Source organism: Leuciscus leuciscus (assembly GCF_965113295.1).
Source record: "Leuciscus leuciscus genome assembly, chromosome: 14".
Classification (NCBI taxonomy): domain Eukaryota; kingdom Metazoa; phylum Chordata; class Actinopteri; order Cypriniformes; family Leuciscidae; genus Leuciscus; species Leuciscus leuciscus.
The window spans coordinates 18,489,393-18,513,494 of NC_138738.1; the positions used below are offsets into that span (position 1 = coordinate 18,489,393).

At 35.4% G+C, this 24,102-nt stretch overlaps 1 protein-coding gene and 1 long non-coding RNA gene across 4 annotated transcripts in view; one reads left to right on the plus strand and one right to left on the minus strand.

The window, feature by feature from the left end:
• Nucleotides 1-24,102, minus strand: part of lpp (LIM domain containing preferred translocation partner in lipoma) — a 192,281-nt gene that overhangs the window by 76,877 nt on the left and 91,302 nt on the right. The window lies entirely within an intron of this gene.
• On the plus strand, nucleotides 12,715-22,125 carry LOC309514094. Its single transcript, XR_014211602.1, has 3 exons — nucleotides 12,715-14,141; nucleotides 14,556-20,038; nucleotides 20,175-22,125. It is a non-coding gene; the product is annotated as an uncharacterized lncRNA (long non-coding RNA).

Consider the following 24,102-nt stretch of genomic DNA (forward strand, 5'->3'; position numbering starts at 1 on the left):
TCGATCCACAGGGCAAGTGCAACAACCATCAGTTGGTCGTGCCCAGACCATATCCACTCATAAACTATGGCTAATAAAGCTTTGAGATTTAGAGTCAAGAGTAGGGAATAAATTATTTTGTTAGACTGGACAGAGAGAAGTGATGGGCAGTCTGACGCGTGTAGAGACAATTGTGCTGATGCTAGCGGGCCGCATGGGACGGAGTCTAAATCAGAAAGATTTGTGTCCCCCGATTCCTGGGTGCTTTGGCTCTGTAGCTCACCACAGAGAAGTCTATTCAACGTCCAACAATGGCTGTGTCACAGAGCCTGAGGACAGGCTTGATTTCTCTAGATGTAAAAAGATTATTGAAAATGAAAATAAGCACAAACCCAGTGACAACCATCAAAGATCAAAATAAATCCTAGCTGTAGAGCATTTGGTGCTTTGTCTGATTGAATTAAAAGACCAAAGAGATACTTCCATTCTATAATATTTGGCTGATTTTATTCATCTATAGAAGGTTGTTCTGTCATAACTAACCAGCTAAATGAAGACCAAAGAGACTCTAATTTCATGATGAAACGTTCAGTAATACACTTCATGATAGCACATCATTGCCTCAAGCAGAATTGCACATTTTAAACACGTCTGTGAAGTGAATGTGCCTATAAAAATGTTTTAATCTTGTGGTGATGCCCATCTCTTCATGAATTCAGAGAGGAAGTGTTTGGTTGTGTGGGGAAAGGAACCGTTGCATCATGTACTTTAGATGGGTTTCATGGTTAAGGTGGTTTGCTGAAGTAAGTGGGTCAGAAAGAATTTTTTTTATCCCGGGAATCTATGGTTAAAACCAACTGGTTCTATAAACATGGTGACAAATGTGCGCAATTTCTTTAGAAAACGTTTTTAATGTTAAAATGTGTTTTACTTTAAAACACCTTTTAACTGTAACTTGGAATACAAATGGCAAATGTATATATAGTAGTATACAGATCTTGTAATTAATATTCTAAATAATATTCTTTCACAATTTAAACATTTTTCAAAAAACTTAAAAAATACACAAGTACCAAAAATTATGTTGTACAAATGTATAAGAATTATTTGCTGTAAAATACACTATCTTTGACAAAATGTAAGAAGTAAAAAGTTAAAACTGAACTTGAAAATCAAATGAATCATGCAAATTGACAAAGCATGGCAGCCAATAGTAAGTTATTATTATTAATCAAATTTTATTTAGTGTGACCTTGAATGAAATGAGAGTGAAGATAAAATATAGTAATTTTATTTTTGAAAAAAATGCTTAACACCATATTTTGCCAGCTTCAATAATCAGAGGTTTTATACCTGATTTCTTGTACAACGTATTCAAAAATATGAATTGGCTGATAACCTACTGTATTGCCGTCTGAGCATATACTGTATAGCTAAAGAGGGCAGAAGTAAATGACTCCTCCAAGGTGACTGTGCCAGTTACAATTACATATTAGAAAATCAAAGTCTAATAGTCTGTTTCAAATAGATCACCAGTGTTAAATTCTCTATTATTGACCTACAAACCAGCTGTCATTAACCTATGCTTTTCTTTTTAGGTTACTGCCTTAAGTCAGAGAATGAGAAATCAATTACTGTCTCCATCACATGATGAGGAGAATGAAACTACATGCCTGAGGCAGAGGCTTGTTCTTTAAAGACATAAATATGGCCTGTTATTACTGCTCAAAACACTCTTGCATAGTCAGGAGTTTGTTTTCTTATTTTATCTCAAGAATAATACCTCAGGCTTCATGACACAAAAATCAGATAGACCCGAAAAAGGCCCCATGAAATATTTCACACTCTTAACTACCATTTTGCGTCTCAGTGATTAGGGCCGATGTATCTGTCTGCATGCAAATGTAAAATACCCTAAACGTGCCCTTCAGGAAGTGAAATTACTCAATTTAAATGTTTCATGCTATTTTAAATACTTGATATTATTAATTTATCTATAAAGACCTTAAACCCTAACATTTACTTAGCAGAGGGCTGGAAATGCAAATAGGACCCTAAAAATAATTATATTGTCATGGCAAATTATACACCCATTAGATTAGAGGAGAGGAAATCACTCCTTTATTTGAGGGTGAAATCATGGGTAGGAGAAGATTGCTATGAAATGGCACATCACAGATTTCCCTGTGCAAACAAATTAAGAAAGTTCTGTTTTATGGAAGTCTTAAACTATGTCAGTGAAACCATGGAAGTAGGCACATATGTTCACAACTTCTGAGAGATACGAATTGTGTGTTAAAATGAATGAAGTGACATGGTTGTAGCTGCCGCTGCGTCAGTTGTATTGGAAGGATCCATGACCACAAGATTTTTAGTCATACAGTGAAAGTCAATGGGGTCAATGGACCCACTGACATTTATACTTTCATTTTCATAATTTCAAACTAGGGGCGTCAAAATATAACGCTACTGACGATAACTGCGATAAATTAAATAGTGATATTGTGTAAAGGCTGCACATAGAGTAATATTGTAAATAATCCAGCACCATCTGGTTGACACTCCAACACAGTAGGTGGTGGTATTGCAACATAATGCTGGTTTCAATCATAAAGCGTAAAAAATTAAATGATGACGCAGCGTGTAGCTACTACTGCCGGTCAAAATGTCGGAGGACATGACAAGTGAAGGCGAGACATTCTACCTGCACTTGAAAAAAAGTTTTTGGGGTTCTGTAAAAGAAACAAAAACAAGATAAGGTGTTTGACACATGTCTGCAGGAAGTGCAGATCAAGCTCTTTTTGTATACAGTAGTTACATTTACAAACACTCTCTCCGCCTCCTACATTAAAATTTTTGAGTGTGATCCATTGGCCAAAAAAAACACAAAAAGGTAAGATTTAAGAAATTGACTGATAGATACTTAATTTTTTTTTACATTTTTAAGATATTGCAGTACTACCGTAATTGTGAATTCATTTAGCCATTATAAATGTGTGGAGAAAATCTTATATTATTACAGCCCTATTACAAATGAAAACCAGATGAAACATTATTCACAATATATTACCGATTAGCATTAAGCTTTGTTTCAGTAGAAACCCGGTAGTATTTTCGAACGACTGTGCTTCCCTCCCTCATGTCCCCCTGAGACAAGAGATTTCTGTATTGTGTGTCTGGAAAAAAAACTCATTTTGTGTCATCGGAGGCTTTTTTGACAAGAGGCTAGAGACTACAGCCAGTAGTAGGAGCTAGTTCCACATGTTTTCAACCCGCCCATAGGGGGTGGGATCTCACGATAAAACGGCATCTTTTCAGTTTCGTGTCAACTAGTAGCCTAGTTGTATCATTTCTTCTCATACTGCCCTCTGTAAATGGTAGGCGTGGCTTGGGAGTGTCCTTGTAGGGCAGCAAAGTAAGTGCATTCTGGGAGTTGTTGTCTTTTATCCACATGAGCCAAAAAAACATTTTCTAGCTTTTCTCAGTCTAGAAGTCACCAACTTCTAAAATAATTTCACATTTCTACTACATAAATGACTCAATTTAAATACACATTCATCTTTCCAGCAGTGAAATATCCCTTTAAATATATATATATATATAATAAATAAAAAAATCAGGGGCATGCGGCCTGTATAAACCTGAGGGTTTCGGGTAAGCGGATCCACAACAGCTTTGGCGCCCACGTTCTGTTGTTATGTATCGTCATAATTGTTTCGAATTCTCATTGGTTTGCTGGCAAATGGGGGATTTCATATGCAGGGGAAGCAGTCCGTGAATCACTCGCCCAAGAGGAAAAATGTGCTGATGCTGCCAGATCTCGATCAACGAAAATCACATTGTATTAGATACAGAACTAAGACTAAATCTAATGATAAACAAAAGTCATAAATGAAACAATTTTCATAGTATTTCATTTTCTAGATTTTACGAAAAATTATAAACTATTAAAGATAGATCTTATCACCTTATTGTAAGTAGACCTATACGCCCTGTTTACACCTGGTATTAAGATGCGTTTTGGTCGATCGGATCACAAGTAAACGGCGTTAAATGCAGGTGTAAATGGGGTCTAAAACGTTTTGAGCTTGTCCACTTTTGACCACTTCCAGATTTTTTTTGAAAACGCATTCGACAGGATTGCTTTCTTAGTGTAAACGCTCATGTGATCAAACAGCCGCAAAAGACCGCCTATTCTCCGCCTACTGACCTAACCTTATGGGAAGTGCACTAGACAAACAAGAATTTTAACTTTGTCAGCTAAAGACCCAAGTTTGGTTTGAAGACGAAAAACGTACCAAGCACAATGTTCTCTCACCATTCCTGATTTCTAACTTGTGGCTTTCAGAGCCGTAACTAAAGCTGCTGCTCTCCATATGTTTTTCCGTCGTCTCCGGCTGCGTACATATGTAAATTGTACAAGCTTATTTTTTCCATTAGATCAAAAGATCTGAAAAAATCCATACATTTATCCTCCCCTCGAAGAAATCAGGCCAGAAGTGGTTGAAAGTGGACAAAAGAGACGGATTAAAACACCAGATGTAAACAGGTATGTGTCTCCCTTATCTACTTGTGATCCGATTGACCAAAACGCATCTTAACACCAGGTGTAAACAGAGCCTTACTGTAACTGTCCGAGGTTGTGTGTGTGTGTGTGTGTGTTCCACAGAAGAAACTAAGTTTTGGAACAGCATATGGGTGAGAAAATGATGAACTATCCCTTGAACTAAAACTTAAACGCAAAAAAAGGACAGGCAGATCTAAAGCATATGCTACTAACTAAAGATTAACATTACCAACAAGATGTACAATAAAAGTTTTAAGAGCAGTGCATATGACCAACTGTTGTAACCCAACCTTATCGTATGACCATTTGGATATGCACACATCACACACAACCAGCTCTGTAGTGAATTAAACCAAATCAAAGTGTGAAGTAAACCAGTAGTCCAGTAGCTTCTCTGAACAGTCACTTACTTAATAAACTTACTTTTCCCCTAAAACTCATGATTCAGAATGACTTTAACAAACAACTTGAGTGTGAAATTTCTCTGTAACTCCAAGGAAAGGCTTTTTGACACATTAGAATAGATTAGGAGCGAGCGTGCAGGGCTTGAGGGCCTGGGTAAATCTGTTAACTTTGCATTTCAAACCGAAAGGGCGGATGGGGGGACTTGCAATTGTACAATTCAGAGGGGAAAACCCTAGCGCTACAAAAAGAGAAGTTCCTTTCTCCACCTTTTTGTTCTGTACACATGCTGTGTCTGAACAAATGGGAGAGACGTCTCCCTTCGGCCTCCCGGACTGCGGGTCAGGCAGGATCAAAGTGCGAAGGAAGTCTGTCAGCAAGAGAAGGTCTGCGTTGCCCGCCCTTGTTACAGTATGTTCGGTCAGCTTTGCTCATCCATGTCACAGTCAAAGCTGTCGATGCGTAGTAAGTGTCGTCTCTTTAGGGGCTCCGATGCACTCGCACAATGAAAAGCAGACGGACACGGAGCATTGCGACCATCTCCTTCCACACACATTAAAAAACAATCTCTACTCTCTACACTCAAGCAGTTTGAGCACCCATTTTAGAAAATAGGTTGATAAGTTATATTAAATAGGATTCAAGACGTTCCACAGACAAAGGCCTCGTGCTGTTTTGAACTCTTGTCTAATTGAATATAAAATACATTTGGGTGAAAAAGTGAACATTCCTTCAGTAATCAAATGTCAAGCTCTGAAAACCATGTGAAACAAAAGAATCCACTTAGGTAATATTAGTTTCCCTTTGAGTCTGAGCGGAAATGGACTCTCTGCAGAACTAGAACGGTTTCATAACCACTGGGCACACACACATACACAATCTTAAACTGATTATCCCTAACAACCTGACAATCTTTAAGGTCAAGTTTAAGTCTTAAACTGTGTTCTTTTATTGGGGAAAGGTCATAAGTGGTTTAAGCAGAACCCAATCGTCACATATGGAGTGTGTTTAGATGCTTACATCTTCCTTACATTTTCATAATTGCTCTGTAAAGAATATCATGTTAAATGTATGGTAAAAATAAAACCAAGCTGTGGTTGCCAGAAATTTACTGTAAAAACTATGGTCACAATGTTTCCACTATTACGGGATGGCATATTGGTGCCTGTGTATTTTACAACCTGTATTTCATTAAGTTACATGATAAGTATTAGAAATCTACTTGAACTACTAAAATCTAGTTTGTACATTAAAATGTACTGATACAAATCATAATAATACAGGCGGTACAATAGAAAGCCACATGATGAATCAGAGTTCATTGAAAGTGGCCTGTCCATAAAACACCCTAATGTACTGTACATTACCATTAACAGAAATGAAACAAAATTATTTATATAAAACATAATCATTATGTGTCATCCATGTCCTTGTACTGTTTTTACTTGTAAAAATCATACATTTGACTGCATTTTACTGTAAATGTACATATAGTTGGTACTCAACCAGAATAATACTTTTGCCGCCGGCAAAATTGGGGAGTCGGGGACGTGTATTTGCTGCCTTTTACAGCTAAGTGGCGATATAATCACAGACTTTGAAAAGTGTCAGTTTATTCTCTCTGTTATGTAGCAGATCAATTCAAGTGAAACACTGTAGTTAAACAAATTCATAATCACAATACTGAAATTACAGTACAAATTTAGAACTGAAACAAATGTAGGCTTCTATTATTGCATCAAATTAAAGCTAAGTAGGCTAAACGTTAACATTGTGTGCCCAGTTTTTCTACAATTTAGAAAGGCTATGCATGTCAATCCATTATGTGTCTTACTTCATGTTATTTTAATTTGTTAGTAGATTTATTAACTGAAACATAACACTGAAATAAATTAAACTAAACTAAACTAGCTAAGCTAAGATTGTAAAATTAAAACATTGTCAGGACTTGCTAACCGATGTTAGTCGGCAGCATTTGTGTTTTTGCTTTCTTTATTATATTAAGAATTAAATAGGCTTACAGTAGGTTGTTAAGATTGTCCTAATTTTCTTTAATAGATAATGAAAACATTTCAACATAAAACGATGTTAAACAGTTTCGAATTTTCACCATATGTGGTAAATGAAACACCGTAAAAAAAAAAATTTTTACTGTAGCATTTTTTTTTTTTACAGAATTTTTCTATAAAAGCCAGTAAAGTGATTTTTTGTTGTGCCCAAACATGAAAAGAGTTCTGAATCTGTCGTCATCTTTATTCTCAAACATTGTGCCTTCTCTTAATCAGATAAGTCAAGTGAAGGTTTACCAGGAGGCTGTAATTCTGACTGAAGCAAGCATGATATCAATCACAAAACTGTCCATCAAAGACACTGTTCTCAGAAAAACTTTCATTTACACGATTTGAGTGGGAGTTTGTTTTTTTGAAATTCCACATAGGTGGCTTTCATCTCTCCCCTTCTGTTTCTTTATGAGCTTTCGTTCCTCGCCTAATCATGTTCTTCAATAGTTTCACAGAAACTACAGACAGAAAAAAGTTATTCTTCAGAGGGTTTATGCGTGACCATGATACCAAGACATCAAAGATGTCAAAGCAAAGCAACGAGGAGGATCGCATTTGAATATGGTACACATTTATCCACAAAGCATGATTTCAGGGAAATATTACTAATACTACAACTAATAATACTGATAATATCACCACTGACTGCTGAACCTCATGATTCGAGAACATCAGTAATGTATGAGAATGTATTATTCAATGAGCACTATTTTGAACTCCCCAGCCATGAGTATCACCACATTGAGTCAACTCTGTACTTCATGCTTCTCTTTTTGAACAGTCCCTCAGGGCCCATAATGTCAATCATGTCAATCATGTCAAACTCATGTGGTAATTCACCCATTAAATACGCAGCGCACAAGAAAATATCAGAGAACCTGTCCGCATGATGTTTCTTATCCACTTAGAACATGCTAGATGGCTAACTGCATTCATATTCACTTAAACCATTTTCATAATCAATATTTTTGTCTTGTTTTATTTTTCCTTGATAAAAATAAATACATTTAATGCAGAAGGAAAACGTTTTAAAGGGGTCATAAACTGGCTTTAAAAAATTTTTTATATTGTTGTCTGAGGTCAACTTATGACATTCGCTTGGTTTTTACATTCAAAAACATCAAAATGAATAAGTAATAGGCTATTTTCTACCCTGGTTTTGAGCCTAGGTCCTGAAACGCTCGGTTTTTATGGGCGTGCCGCATTTAAGACTTGGAAGTAAACGGCCACTGCTATGATTGGATAACAGTTTTGCATATTATAATGAGTTTCATGTAATGCGAATCGGTGGGCGGGGCTAAACAGGCAGTGTTGAAGTAGGCGTTGATCTTCTGCGGAGGCGGTGTTTGACACCCTTTGACGTCATAGAACCCCACTTTGAAAAACCTGTTGTTTGCTGTGCCTGGTGTCAATAAAAGCTTTTATTGGACTAACAAGGAAGTTTTCAGTAACTTACAGGATATTCTTATTTTATGATGACCTCTTATATGTCAAAAGCTCAAAGAAAATTTGATTTCTCAGTTCATCACCCCTTTAAAGTAATAACAGAACATTTAAAAAATCTGAATGGTTTATGCTAAAAACAAGAAATAAAATGAAAATATTTTATTCTCCAGAAAATGTGTTTACTATATACATTTATATACATAATTTTACTGTAAAACAAGGCAAGGTTTATGCTAAGAAAATTGCCAAAGTTTATGCTATCACTTTCATCCTTTGGAAAAGAGCAGCCTGGATATTCTTCAGCCAACTTCTGCAACTTCTCTAAAGTTATATGGAATGTTGTAGGCTTGAAACAACACTACATACATTTTATTGTAAAACAGGTTTATGCTAATAAAAGAGCCAAAGAGCTAAATAATAATAATAATAATAATAATATTAAACAAGGATAAAAATAAAAATAAATATTTTTTACTGGAAAACAATGCTAAAAAAAAATTGCCAAAGGATTAATTTAATACTAACAGGATAAAAAAAGAGATATTCTCAGAAATATTTTCTTCTCTAGGAAATGTATGGACCTTTAGATAATTTTACTGGAAAACAAGACAAAAATGATTGAATAACTGATTTCTTGCCGATTCATGTTTCAAATACTCCTGGCTATTGCTGACGTATGGATGCACACTCTTGATACCTAGTCAGAGAGGTCATGTCCAGGTCAAACACGTTTCTCACTAAGTCATCAGATTTCGCGATGGCCAATCAGTGCTCTCACTTCTCTGCGGGAGGAGGAGGTTGAGTCCTTGCTAATGTTTGGTGACAGAGCTTTTGAGAGTGAGCTGTTTAGCAGTGTTACTCAGAGGGCAAACATTGTAATGTAAAAGAGCAGGTCCCAATGACGGCTTCAGCATCTCTGACCAACAACCGGGCTACGCGATTGGTCGGATGTGTGTAAAACAGACACACGAGCGATAGTATGCAGTTTATTAGACTAACGCACAGTGACTGGCTACATGGAGTGCCAGCGGGCACGCTCCTTTCTCCACAGTTGGCTGCTTCTGTCAAAACTCTGAACCTGCTACCATGTTGACCTTAAGGTCAATGACTGCCACAGGCAGTTGGGCACTGCATTCCCACTGGCCCCCTCCTACACTTTTATCCCTATCTCTGTATCCCACTGCGTTTTTTTCTTGTCTCCTTCAATCTCCTTCATCTTGCTGGCTGCAGCCTGTTCAGTCTTAGAGGGAACGTTCAACACAAAAAAGGTGCAAACGGTTTAAAACTCCATGACTCCAGTTAATTAAAGGAAATGTTCAGGCAAAAATGACAATTCTATCATTGTCCACTCACCCTCATATTGTTTCAAAGGACACAAAGCTTCTTTTTTTTTTGTCATGAAATGAAAGCGAATCGGAACAGGAGCTGTCAAGTTCCCGAAAAAAAGGTAGAAATGCACCATAAAAATAGTTCATTATGACTCATGCACTCTGTTCCAAGTCTTCAGAAGCCATGAATGTAAGGTTGTAAGGAATGTAGCTTTATGTAAGGAGCAGACCGAAATATAAGCTGTTGTTCACTGAAACTTCCGTATAAGATGAACATAAGAACTTCTTGGCTTGCATACTGGTGGTAACAGTGCAGTTGATGCTTTAGAGGAAGAAGGCAGCAATATTTTCAGTGAATAACAACTTTAGTTTGTTCGTCACAGGAAATTTCAATATGTTCCTCGCACAAATCTATCATACTGCAGCAGAAGACTAAAGAAGACTATTCTTTCACTGTCCGTATGGACAACTTTCTGTTTTATTATGTGTGCGAAATTAAAGCCATAACTCCTCATCTTGTCACCTGTCAGATATTGATTATTGATCGTGTCTCTTCTGTCTGTGATGTTTTATGAGGAATACTGGAATAATGAGCAGGAAATGTTTCTTAACAGCTTTGTAATCAGACACTAATGATGCTCATATCTGAGTATCAAATAACAATTTTCAATAATAACACCAAATTATGTTGTTGTTTTTTAAATAACAATGTCTTTTACTCTCTAACAATCTAAATTACTAATGTTGCTCTATGAATACATTAAAGAAATGCTCTGTCTAAATATGATGGTTATGGATAGAATGCAAATGACTCAACCGTATGAGAGGAATATTATTCATTCATTTTTTTTTATTTCCTCTTTCTATCAATATATCTGTCATGTGGCGGGGTTGACAAATTAGTGAATTTGATTATTATTTATCTAAACAACGTTATCACTCAAAAAATATATATTTTGCCATTTTTGGCAAAAGCAGGAATGTGAAATATGTATTGTCTTCCTTAGCAGGAGACGGACAACAGGATTATGTCTCAGAGTGGCAACTAAGCTGACAATAGCTTTAAGCAGCCGCACACCTCCTCCTTTCTATTTACAGGAGAGATAAGAGGAAATTGGGAATGAATGAAAGAATGAAAGACAGGCGACGACTGTTCTTCTATGACCTTCTGTACGTTTGGAATAGCATGCTGTCTGCAGAGCAGAGAATGCTACAGTACATTTAAACATGGTTAACTTATGCATAACGTGTCCATAAATTATTTTTTATCAAGATTTTTGTGGAAATTGTACAGTCAAACCAAAATTTATTCAGACACCTTGCTATCCTAACTTACATAAATGAACTAAAGTGTCCTGCACCAAGTTCCAACTAGTAAAAATAATAATAATATATGGTGTCTGAATAATCTTTTGTTTGACTGTACATGAATGTTTAAAGGGAAAGTGTATTATCTTAAGTGTCGTGACTTGTAACCGCTTCATTTAAAGCAGTTTTAATATTAAAGCATTATAATTAGTTAGCGGTAAATTCCCTTACCACATACCATGAAAAACTGTAATATATCAAATTTTATAGTAAAATGCAGTCAAATTTAAAGTTTTTAGAAGTGAAGAAGAACAAGTAATCTTATAATTCACAGTGAAAAACCCTAATGGACATTCAGATTCCAGTGTGACAATTCACATTTGATGGTTTATGATTCAAATTATTCTTAAGTTTTTTTTTTTCTTACAATTTATAATGTTGTTAAATTAATGTTTATTGAATTATTTTTAGTGTAATGTGTTCAATCTGTAAAACCTAAAATGTTCCTACCGATTTTTTTTACGATGAAGTTCAGCATGGCAACCACAGCTGACTTTTGTTTTTAACCTAAATTTCACAGATTTGTTAGGTAATCTGTATGCTAGTGTACTTCTAAAAGTTTAAATAAACCTAAAATAAATAAATAAAAATAAATAAATAAATAAAACAAATTTAAATGGACAGCATTTATTATATGGTAAAGCAGATCAAACATACTGATGACTCATCATGCACTACACACATTTTTGTCCAATCAAATGCTCTCTAGGATGAGAATGTCCCTCCCCTGCAACCGAGAAATAAGTAACAAATCATGGTTTAGGGCTGTGAAAGAACTAAAACCTATTGTATGTTTACAGCAAAAAGGGACAAGTCCTTTGATACGTCCAGTCCAAACTTTCTGTTTAGCAATTTTATTATGCTTTTTTTAAATCATAATTTTACATGTGCTAGTTCATTTTAAATGGTCTTTTGGAGTGAATGAATAAATAAATAAATAAACTTGTTTTAAAGTTTAGCATTAAACATTATAGCATGTCACGCCACAGGACCTTTCAGAAGTATTTTGTTTTGACTTCTTGTTTATGAAAGGGGTGGTTGATTATGATTTCACTTTTCTAACTTTAGTTAGTGTGTAATGTTGCTGTTTGATCATAAACAGTTTTTTAAGGACAACAAAGGGCTGGTAGGGACTACACACCATTCCTCCTGGGTTAGTGACATCACTAACCCTAAAATTTACATAAACCCCGCCCCCGGGAACACGATTTATAGATTATCAAGACAGAATATGGTAATCAATGACTAGAAGATAACTACACATAAGCTACATAAATTCATCAACTAACCATTCAGAAACGTCCTGTTGCATTCTACAAGTTGTCACCTCTTCTTGAGTCTCTCCATCATTGTCTGAATCCGGTTTGAACATAAAAGGCTAAAAGTTTTTGAAATTTTCAGTGCATGTCTGTGTGAGTGCAAGCTGTTGAAGCTCCGCCCTCTGTGCCGGGAGCAGCAGCTCATTTGCATTTAAAGGAACAGACACAAAACGGTGCGTTTTGTTTAAATTTTGAAGTGCCGCAATTGTGCAGAGCATGTGACATAGATTAAGCAATCTAGCATGTGACATAGATTAAGCAATCTAGCATGTGACATAGATTATCGAGTCATATGATACCTTCCAAAGGGCCAATGTATTGCTCGAGACCAGCATTTACAATAAATAACATTAAAACATTTACGTCAATGTTCAAAAGAACCAATGTTCTCTTTGGCAGGTAACATGCCTTCCGCCTGACCTCGAGGGGCCGCAGCACCCACACAGACAAGTATTTGGACCCTGAGCATAGTGGACAGCACGAGCAGTGTGAAGCCGTCAAGAGAAGCTTTTCTCACAGAGGCGGCAGGAAACGCAGCAAGAAACAGAGCAGTGACAAATGACAAGTCATGATTTTACAGTCTCAGATCCAGTCCGTCAGTTCATGCCGCCTGGTAAATGAAGAGTCTTGACTTGAAGGTTTATGAGCAAGAGATAAAGAAGAGACAGTGAAGGAAAAGGATTTAATTGAATGGAGAGCTTGGAGTGGGCCGAAGTGTCAGCACTTTAATTGTTGTTACAGAGTGCTAGTGATGTAACTCGCTCTATAAACACAATATAGGGACTAGAACAGAGTGGACGCTCACCAGAGACTAATGCTGCTGAAAAGAATATCGCTCAGCCTTGATGTAAGGACTCTCAATGATGTCCAATGCAGACGTGAGGTAATTATTCACAATACTGTGAGCACCGTGGTACATTGTTCTCTGAGGTAAAAAAAAAAAGAAGCTCTCTGTAGGAAATAATAGATTTCCGATCCTTTACAGCCCATGAGCCTTAACTCAGTAGTAAAGCACAATTAGAAACAAGAGACCAATAAAAAAGACCAATAAAATGTTGAACATCTTCCTGACTGATATGCTGTAATTTAAAGGTCAGTGTTACTTTCTGAACAGGTTTCATTTCAATGAAGCCAAAGTTAATGCCTCATCCAACCTTGGATTCTTCTTCATGGCTTGAGAATGTTGAATCAAAAATATTACGTTCATACACCTGAAAATCAACTGAAATACAGTAAACACACAATGATGTACACTGTGTTTATAAGTTTGGGATCAGAGTGATTTTTATTTTATTTTTTTATGAAAGAAATTAATACTTTTAATCTGCAAGGACACATTAAATTGATAAAAAGTGACAGTAAAGTCATTTATAACGTTACAAAAGATTTTTATTTCAAATAAATGCTGTTCTGTTGAACTTTCTATCCATTAAATAATCTTGAAAAAAAAGTATGTTTCCACAATAATATTAACCAGCACAACTGTTTCCACAATTGATAATAATAAATAAAATAAAAATACAAATCAGCACATTAGAATGATTTCTGAAGGATCATGTGACACTGAAGACTGGAATAATAGCGGTTGAAAATTCGGCTTTGCTTTCACAGGAATAAATTACATTTTGAAATATGTGACCCTGGATCACAAAACCAGTCACATGTCGCACGGGTATATTTGTTTGCAAAAGCCAACAATACATTGTATGGGTCAAAACGATCGATTTTTCTTTTATGCCAAAAACCATTAGGATATTAAGTAAAGATCATGTTCCATGAAGTTTGTAAATTTCCTCCTGTAAATATATAAAACATTAATTTTTGTGAGTGAATGGAGCAAAATCACGAACATAAATGAACAACTTTAAAGGCGATTTTCTCAATGTTTCGATTTTTTTGCACCCTCAGATTCCAGATTTTTAAATAATTGTATCTCGGCCAAATATTGTCCTATCCTAACAAACCATACATCAATGGAAAGCTTATGTATTCAGCTTTCAGATTATGGATACATCTCAATTTAAAAAAAATAACCCATGTGACTGGTTTTGTGGTCCAGGATCACATATATTAAAATAGAAAACAGAAAAAGTATTTTAAATTACCGATTCAACTGTATTTTTGATGTGAGCATAAGACTCACATAAAGACAAATGGTTCCAAACCTATATGATAAAAACACAAAAGATGACATTTTGAAGAGCTGTTTTTCTATACAATGGAAGTCAATGGGGTCCAAAACAGCATTGACCATGAGCCTAACGTCAGGTGTGTTCTCTCTTTCGGAGTGTGCTTGTGTAGCTGTGAACCCAGAGCGCCCGTGTGGAATGATACATGGACAACAGCAGCTGAGGAAGCACTCAACTTGTGCTAAACTGTGTGGAAGACTTCAATAATGCAGGGGTATGGGGCTCATATGACTTGAGATGGCTCCTTCAGGCCTAATGTCTTCCTCTCCGACAAAAATTTGTAAACAAACAAAATGTCAAAGATGGAAACAGAGAAAGATTTTGTGACTGAGACTACTCTTCACTTCAGATCCCTTTAGCAAAGTGCTAACTTGGGATTGGAACCCACAGGGACCTCTGAGTGAATCTCCTTTTTTTGTTTTCCCAAAAACATTATTGTGAAGGTTTTAACTAAAATATTGATTTCTGGTGTAAAAACATGTATCTAATATTGTCAGGTGAAATAGCATGTTAACATTTTTCATTAAGTTTCAATTTGTTAATATTAGTTAATGCATTAGTTACAGTATCAGGACCTAACATATTTTTTTGTTTACAATGTTTTGTTGTTGTTGTTTTATACAATTTTACAGCATTTATTAATCTAGGTTAATGCAAATTTATAAATATTCTATTTGTTCAAATATACCAAGTAAATACAGCAAAATTGTGAAATATTATTATAATTTTAAAAAGTTTTTTTTTTTTTTTTTTTACTTTTCTATGTATTTTAAAATAGTTTATATCTGTTATGGCAAAGCTGAATTTTTTGCAGCCATAACTATAGTCTTCAGTGTCACATCATTCTTCAGAAATCATTCTAATATGCTGATTTGGTGGTCAAGAAACATTTCTTATTATTTTCAATGTTGAAAAGAGTTGCTGCTTAACATTTTTGTGGAAACAATTATACTTTTATCACCAGGATTCTTTAATGATTATAAAGTTCTAAATAATTTAATTTGGAAGAGAAATGTTTTGCAACATGTATTTACTGTCACTTTTGATCAATTTAATGCATCCTTGCTGAAAAGTATTAATGTCTTTTTCTTTTTTTTAAAAACAAGAAACAACAACAACAACAACAACAACAACAACGTACTGACTGTAAACTTTTTAACAATAGTGTATATATGTAGAAATTAACATAAACCTATTTTAAAAGTATTGTTTATTGTTGGTTTATGATACCTGATGCAATACTAACAGTAAAAAATAATAAGTACTTCAAAATAATGATTCCCCCACTCCTAGTGTCACATCTATTTAAAAACTACAATCATATGTATCCAACAGATCAGATTTATAAGCATAAAACAAAATCAAGCGCAGGAAACACTGTGAATAAACTTTATCTCTGTCATTCTCATTTTCAGGGTCATTGAGTTATTATAGTGTTATCAATATTACTAAGCCGAGTTCAGCACTGCATGAGTCAATAAACATGTGCAGCCAGTGCTAAAACAAACTGTTACAACCTCACAAAGGTCCTGTGCCGCATACACAGTCCTCCTAATTCCACAGGCCCTGTATGACAAGCAGCGCAAACGGGCTTTACACCTACTTCATGTACTCATGCACTCTCACATTCTCTCTCAAACAAAGTGGAAGAACGAAGACAACAGTGTTGCAAAACACAGCAAATCTTGATGGTTGTGGGAGGAGAAGCATCAATATTTGATTGTGAATACTGTACCCTAGCTGCTCCCCAAGTGCAGATCAAACAGACTGGCCCATAAAAGCTCTTCAACTTAATATTTACAGCTAATTTTAAAGCCTCTTAATGAGGTTAACAGGTGAAAATTATGCTGTAAATTGTCAGAAGGTCAGGGGTGGCATTGAGGTCACGGAAGAAGGAAAATACAATGACAGAGGGAAGCCAAAGTGATTGAAAGGGATGAGGACTGATGCCATTTCTGACATTACCAGGAATAAAAGCAGCTTGTCTAATGGAAATAAGTGCCAAGACTCCCAGATACAGCCTGTTCAAACAAAAACTAATGCTGTCAAAGACAATTTAACACATCCAAAGTTAATCAATATGTTTAACAATGTTTAACACACTGTAACACTTTTTTAATACTTGTTTCATGGAATTCAATGTGCTAAATATCAACAGACATCCCAACTTAAATTAGCCCTCAGTAATTAAAAGAGTGTAATATGTTTAACATATTACATATTCATTTATGTCAATGGTATATTTGTGGTTTAGCGCGCACACACACGCACTTAAGATTATTTATTTATTTATTTATTTTCATGACTGTAATCACCCTCATGTCATTTCACACGTTTGACTGTCTTGGAACACAGATATATTTAGAAAATGCTGGTAACCAAACAGTTTTGGTGGCCACTGACATAAAAAAATTAAAAAAATTAAAAACACTGAGACATCATTTAAGTTCCACAAGAAGAAAAAAGTCATACAGGTTTGGAACAACATGAGGATGAACAAGTAATGACAAAAATTTGATTTTTTTTTTTTTTTAGGTGAACTATCCCTTCAAGTCCTTGACAAATAGATCTGAATTACATTGAGACAGCAAAATGCATCAATGAGCATGGCAAGAAGCTTTATTTCAAGATGGAAGGACTTTCTACTCTAATTTATGAAGAGTAAAGCGATTTTCCACATAAGTGAGGATCTTATGCTATTGTTGGATATTTTAATGTCACAAAAGGGTGTCACGTAATGAAATAAGTCTCTGTAAGCTGACGCTGATAAAGTTCAGCTTCCCGTACATTTATGTGACTCTATGCGCTCATGTTTAATTAAATGGACAACTATTACAACTTCATTTACAGCCTTCCTGGCTTTATTTTACTGCATTTTCATGCTTGTGAGAGAGGTCAGGGCAGTCTTTTATGTTTTGGTTTTTCAAAATGAGCCCAACCATCACTGTTTCACTGTTAATTCCAAGAGAGATACTTTCTCTTGAATCCTGCATATGCGCTCAACCATAGTCCAAATTTGGGAAGGGAAATTTCTCAACAAGCAACTACTGAGAGGTCAATGCTGTGCTAAATCATAAAGATGTCATTCCCAAACCAAGTAAAAAATGTGGATGCCTATATTTTTATGCATGCACAAAATTGTATAATAACCAAAAAGAGTAACGGGCCAAAGAACTAAACTAAAATGTGGACCACACACACAAAGGCACAGATATACTGTCATTGACTGTCATTATCGAAGACACCTGATTGGATAATGACAGAGACTATTGATCATTCCTTTGCACCCTTAATTAGTAATTCCTGCTTCGTTTGACACTTAACCGCTCTTTTTCAGTTGATCTCATTTGCAGTTCATGGGAAAGGTGGGAAAATGTAACAGACCTGAAACATCTTAAACAGGAACCAGCTAAATCTAGAAGTTCTTACAAAACACACTTTAGAGTTTACTAGTTTGTGTTTCACCAGATAATTTCCCCAACCTATTCTTAGATGACAGTGAGAATTCACGCATTAACTGCTGACAGCATCAGGGTTTTTAAAAGGTCTTCTGTAAAATAGGGAATTTCTCACACAGTTGTGGAGTCATTTCCACCACACCGCTAAATTTTGCTCCTAACATTTTTTTGGTGTGTAAAGTTAGTGTGACTGGTTGCCAAAGAGACAACAGTGTCAGGTACAATCGTGGTTGATATAATATATGAGACACTTGAGAAAAGTAAAATATAACTTTGAGTAGAATTGTAATTTTGTCTATGCAAAATTTGTGAAAATATTATTTAATTGTGTGTATTTAGGATACATGCTAGATGCAAAATTAGATAGAGTTGGGCATTTTATTCAGGAAAAAGTTGAAACTGCCATTTCACAGAATGTTATTAACCCTTAAATACATGGATTAACAATGCTCTCAAAACTATCCTTTTCAACATTTTCAAAATCAATGTTTTAATCGCTGACAGCTTCCTCACCAGATCCACCATCAAGTGATAGTGACACTAATATTTGATTGAATACAGTGTTTGCTCATAAAGTAAATCACTGAGCCATTTCAAGTTTTGCTGATGATACTGTATTCTTTTGTTTCATGACTGCGGTAATCATCATTCAGACATTTCCACCTTGACAATTACTGAGTCATCAGAGATAATTGTTGCGCCTAAAAATATACTTACTCTATTACATACCTCGGGTCGCTAGTGACCCTATACACTTTTTGCAAAAAAATAAATTTCTTGTTAGATTGTGTATGACAAATAAATTGAGGAATACTTAGGAAGTTGATGTCTAACTTTAAACACAAATTAATGAGGCGGAAGTTAGTAAATTATGTCCCGGGTCACTAAAGACCCGAGGTATGCGTTTAAGGATTAAATGTAACACATAATCAGAGATGTGGCAGACATTTCATTACTTTCAGGGGGAAAAATAAGTAAATTCTCTGGTGATATATGTATGTACTTTAGAACATTGTTTGGGGACAAATTAAATATAAAATCTAATTTTTGATTTTCAAATACAATACTTTGACACATTTTCCCCAAGATCTATTAAAATAACCTTTTCCTACTGTATATAACTTCAATATGTAAAATTATTCAGGTGTTGAAGAGCCATATGTAGAGTTGTTTCTCTTATAAAAAAATAGTTATTGTAAAACGAGATGTCCTCTCTAGAGAACAACTAATTACATTCCCATAAAGAGTATTTCTGATTCAGCACTGTGGGTGTGGAAGGGGAAACGTCTATGTTAATCTATGCCAAACTCAGAACTGCCTCTTGGATGGATCCTACTGTGTGTATTTGTGTACGTGAGTCTGTTTGCTGGGACAGGAGTATGGCTGGAGAGATGAATGATGGAGGCAAATGGGGTTTATAAAATGATCACATTTCATTTTATCTTGTTACAGCCACAGAGCACCAACTAAAGCAAAGAGAGCTTTTTTGATAGGTTTGAAAGCATCAGGTTGAGTCAAAGCTGCAAAACAAGTTCAGCTGCCATTTCACACACAAGTCAATAAAGACCACAAAGCAGGTCCCTTTACTACAGGTTTCAACGCAAACAGGGATAACGTCACTTTCCTTAAAGCTCAAAACAGGGACGAGGGGAAGAGCACTTCTATTGATTTGGGGGCTCTGTGATTTGGGAGCACTGTGAACTGAGGACGCCTGTTACTCTCTGCTTGTACAAGTGGAAGATTACAGACAGAGCAGCTGTGCCAGTGGCCTTAGCTATAAAACCTGGCACTTTAAACAAGCCCAGAGTCACTCTAACAAATAATTCATATAAGATAAACAGAAGGGAAAATAAAGGCCTGGCAGATCTGCTGGACTGATAAAAAGGTCAAATCAAGTAAATCAGCCAGAAGCAACATTAGCTGTAATGTATATAAGAATATGTGTGTGTGTGTGTGTGTGTGTGTGTGTGTGTGTGTGTGTGTGTGTGTGTGTGTGTGTGTGTGTGTGTGTGTGTGTGTGTGTGTGTGAGTGTGTGTGAGAGAGAGAGAGAGAGAGAGAGAGAGAGAGAGAGAGAGAGAGAGAGACTGACCTAGTGTGTGCTAGGTGTTCCAGGTATTCCCTAAAATGTCCCCACAATATAGTAATAAATTTTTTGGTCCAAATGAGAAAAACAGCTTATAAATCATACATGATGTTTTTTGAAAATGTAAAAAATGAAGAAAGTTGTCTGTGATTTAGTGGTATGGTTAGGAGATACAATATACAGTTTGTACAGTATAAAAATCATTATGTCTATGGAAAGTCTCCATAAAACATGTGAATTTACAACAAAACAAAAATAATTAGCATTAATTTACAGTAATTATGCATGTTTATCCATAGATATGTCAAAATACATTTATTTTTCTGTAAATTGTGAGTTCGCTACAGTCAAAACAATTAACACACTATCACGTTTAAATTATTTCACCACATTGTTTTCATATAACATATAACAGAATAAATAAAATTGTGAGCTTGCTTTAGTCAAAACAATTAACACTATCATGTTTTAATTATTTCACCACATTGTTTTCATATAACAGAATATTAATTATATATATATATATATATATATATATATATATATATATATACACACATGTATTTTTTTATTATTTTTTTATATAAAAAATTGTAATTTACAAATTTTACATTAGCAGTGTCTGATTTGATCAGATGGTACTTGATGAAAAGTTTGAAAAGCACTGAATTCAGGCATTTTTTTATATATTTCTTCCATTATGTTTCATATAATGAAGGTTCATTTGTTAAAATAAAATAGAAAATAAATATAAATTTCTATGGTGACCTTTCAAACCGTATATCGTGTATGATAACCTTGTCCATTGGTAATTCATAGTGAAACATTTTAAATCTTTTCCAATGAGAAATAAATTACTCATCATAGCATAAACATTTTAAGACACCTCAAGTTCCATATAATTAATATATTATTTTGAAAATAAATATTGCTACAATTACAGTAAATTCGCCATCTCTTGATGTGCCATTGAAAAACCCTGGAAAACACTGGAAACACCAAAATCAAAAACTCCACGCTCTGGTGGACAAACACTGTCATAAATGGCCAAATGAGCAGACAGATATCAGAGCAACTGAAGCTGATCCTGAGATTTAACCCCGATACCAGAAACTACTCAGGCTGTTTTCTCTCGAACACTGTGTTTTCTGTGCCTGTATAAATTTTTCAAGTCTACTGACAAAAGCTTTCAGACTCCTTTCTGTTACTTGTAGCTCTCACAAAGTACTTTTACAAAGATCTGCACTTAGACTATATTTTATTTAGGAAAAACTTACCTGCCACTTCAAAAGTGTGCAGGTGCATGACCTTTAAAAATGCACGCCTGTCAGTGTGTGTAGACATTTGTGTGCTTTAAATGTGTGTGCATATTTCTCTCTCTGTGTGTGTATGTGCATGTTTGCAGTACTTGTTACCAAACCAGCCTCACTTTGCTGAGAGCAACATTAATGTTTCCTCAGCACACTGTACCATTGGCCTCTGCGTTTGCCTGAACTGAAGTCAAAGCCTGTTTCGCTATGAATAAAAACAGAGCTTTTGGCTCAGACACTGATATGTGACCTCTTGACCCCTCATCACTCTGTTTCCCCCCAGGAATTTCTGCAGTGTTGCTTCATCACGACTGTGTCTTAGGAAACATGTCTATGTCTCAGATTGGCAGACTCTCTCTGCCACTGATAAATGTACTTCATTGCTACAAGGTATGTAAAAGGCAGTATACCAAGTGAATAGAATGTCCGAATGCTAAGTATTCATGATATAGTAGCCGAACAATAGTCGGACAACATCTCTGCTATCCAATGAGGCCACGGGAACCAAGGAACTGTCAGACTGGCAACGTTGAAAAAAAACAAGTGTAAGCTCCATAGGTACCAGTTCAGTTCATGAGAATTTGAAATGGAATGAGAGGAAGATGAATTTACAGAATTGCACTAACTTAATACACATTTCTATAGGCATTTCATTATCTATCCATCCAACCATCTGTCGATCTTTGTATGGCCTTTGTTAACTTTTTTTTTCAAAACTTTTAAACTGTTTTGTCAAGTCAACATTTAAAGTTTTTTTTTGGAAAAATTTAGCTTTTCTAATGAACATTTAACATTTAAATTCGAATTGTGATTCTGTATCCTGTTTGCAACCTCAATTCAAGAATTGGCATTTCGATTCCCCTAAAAAAATACCATAAAGGTTGCTTCTTGTGGCTAAATTTAGTGGTTTAACAACACCCAAGTAAATCACTTTCACGGTTGCTGTCAGCACAAGATATAGGACAAAAGCCTATGTGAACATGGCAGGTGTATTATGTCCATTTATATATTTACATGCTGCATTCCTACTAGGGATGCACCGATATGAAAATTTTGACTGATGCTGATAACCGATAATCCTTTATATTTGAAAGCCGATAAATCTAAATCCAAAATTTTATATAATTTTTGAGAGCCAGGTTAAAAAAACTAAAGTCTCACCATTAAAAGCCATGTCCCAAGAACACAATTATAATGTTCTCATTATAATTTTATGTAGCCAACGTGACAAGACTTTCGCTGCATGTTGCACTTAACTGTATTTTTCTTTTTTGAAGTGATTCCAATCATATTTCAAGCAATTCAAAACCATCGTGGCGAACAGTTTGCATCCGAAGTGTCTCAGCTGAAGGAAATAATCCATTATTTGTCGGCTTTTATATATATTGGCCAAATTTTCTTATCGGGCCGATAACGATAACATCAAAAATGAACATATATCAGCCGATAGCAGTATTGAGGCTGATATATCGTGCATCCCTAATTCCTACAGAGTATACTTGATTAGTGAGAAGATCTGCAGCTCAAATTCAGGTCATATTAATACTAGAATTTGAACGGACCACCAGGATATAACTTCAGGAATAACTATTTCCTCTCCATGCAAAATATCAACAAATGGACATTAGCTATCAACATATTGTAAATACTTACAGACCTCCATTCAAGAGTTTTCTAGTTTCATTTTTTGCGGAGTTGTGTTTGTGCAGACTTTATGCTCAATAATAATTTTAAAAGCGTGCTTGTCGAGGACTCCAGAGATCAGCAAATGCAATAGACCAACCCCAGAGAAGGAAAGAGGAACATAGACTGCTTGCCAAAAGCAGGGTGTTTCTAGTTCAGAGACAGCACTCTCCATTATTAAGCTTTGGCCATGTAATAAGGCGAGCTCTATCTGTGGTGCTGTTTGCCAACAGGAGGGACTTGTGGTTGCTCCAAATGCAACAGCATTGACTCTGAATGCACTGGCCTACATTCATTGTGTGTTGAACTATTTAGTAAAGTGCCCTAGGGCTCAACTTGAGTGTCTGCTCTTAACTTCATTTGATATCTATTAATGATATGGGTCATTATAATTTTAGACTATAACACTTTCCAAAAATGAGAAATGACTGGTACACTTACACGTTTTGATTTGCTTTTCATCTGTCTCGATGAACAACCTAAATTGGTTAATCTTTTCTTGTGTGTGATAACAGGTTACTTGTGTGTGTTTTTTTCTTTTTCTTTTTAAGAAGGGCCTCCGCATTCAATTCGATTCACTGCGGGACTGAAATAAAGGCTAATAAATAAGATAGAGAAAAAATATAAGCAAGAGATTTTGAGTTATTTTTCACAGGCACAAGTCTGCAACTTACACAGAATTATAGATGACACTGTGGATGGATGACTTTCTTTATTTCTCCTATCCACGCCAAGTATGAATATTCATTGTGAATCTTCATTGCTTTAAATATTTCAGTCTCCACTGTAATTGAGGAATTTGCTGTGAACCACATTAAATTGTAAGGATAATCTGATATTTAAACTTATAGGTTTGGTCCTCGAATTTGATTGGCCGCAGGATCCGTTGTTTCAGTGGGAGTCGTTGGA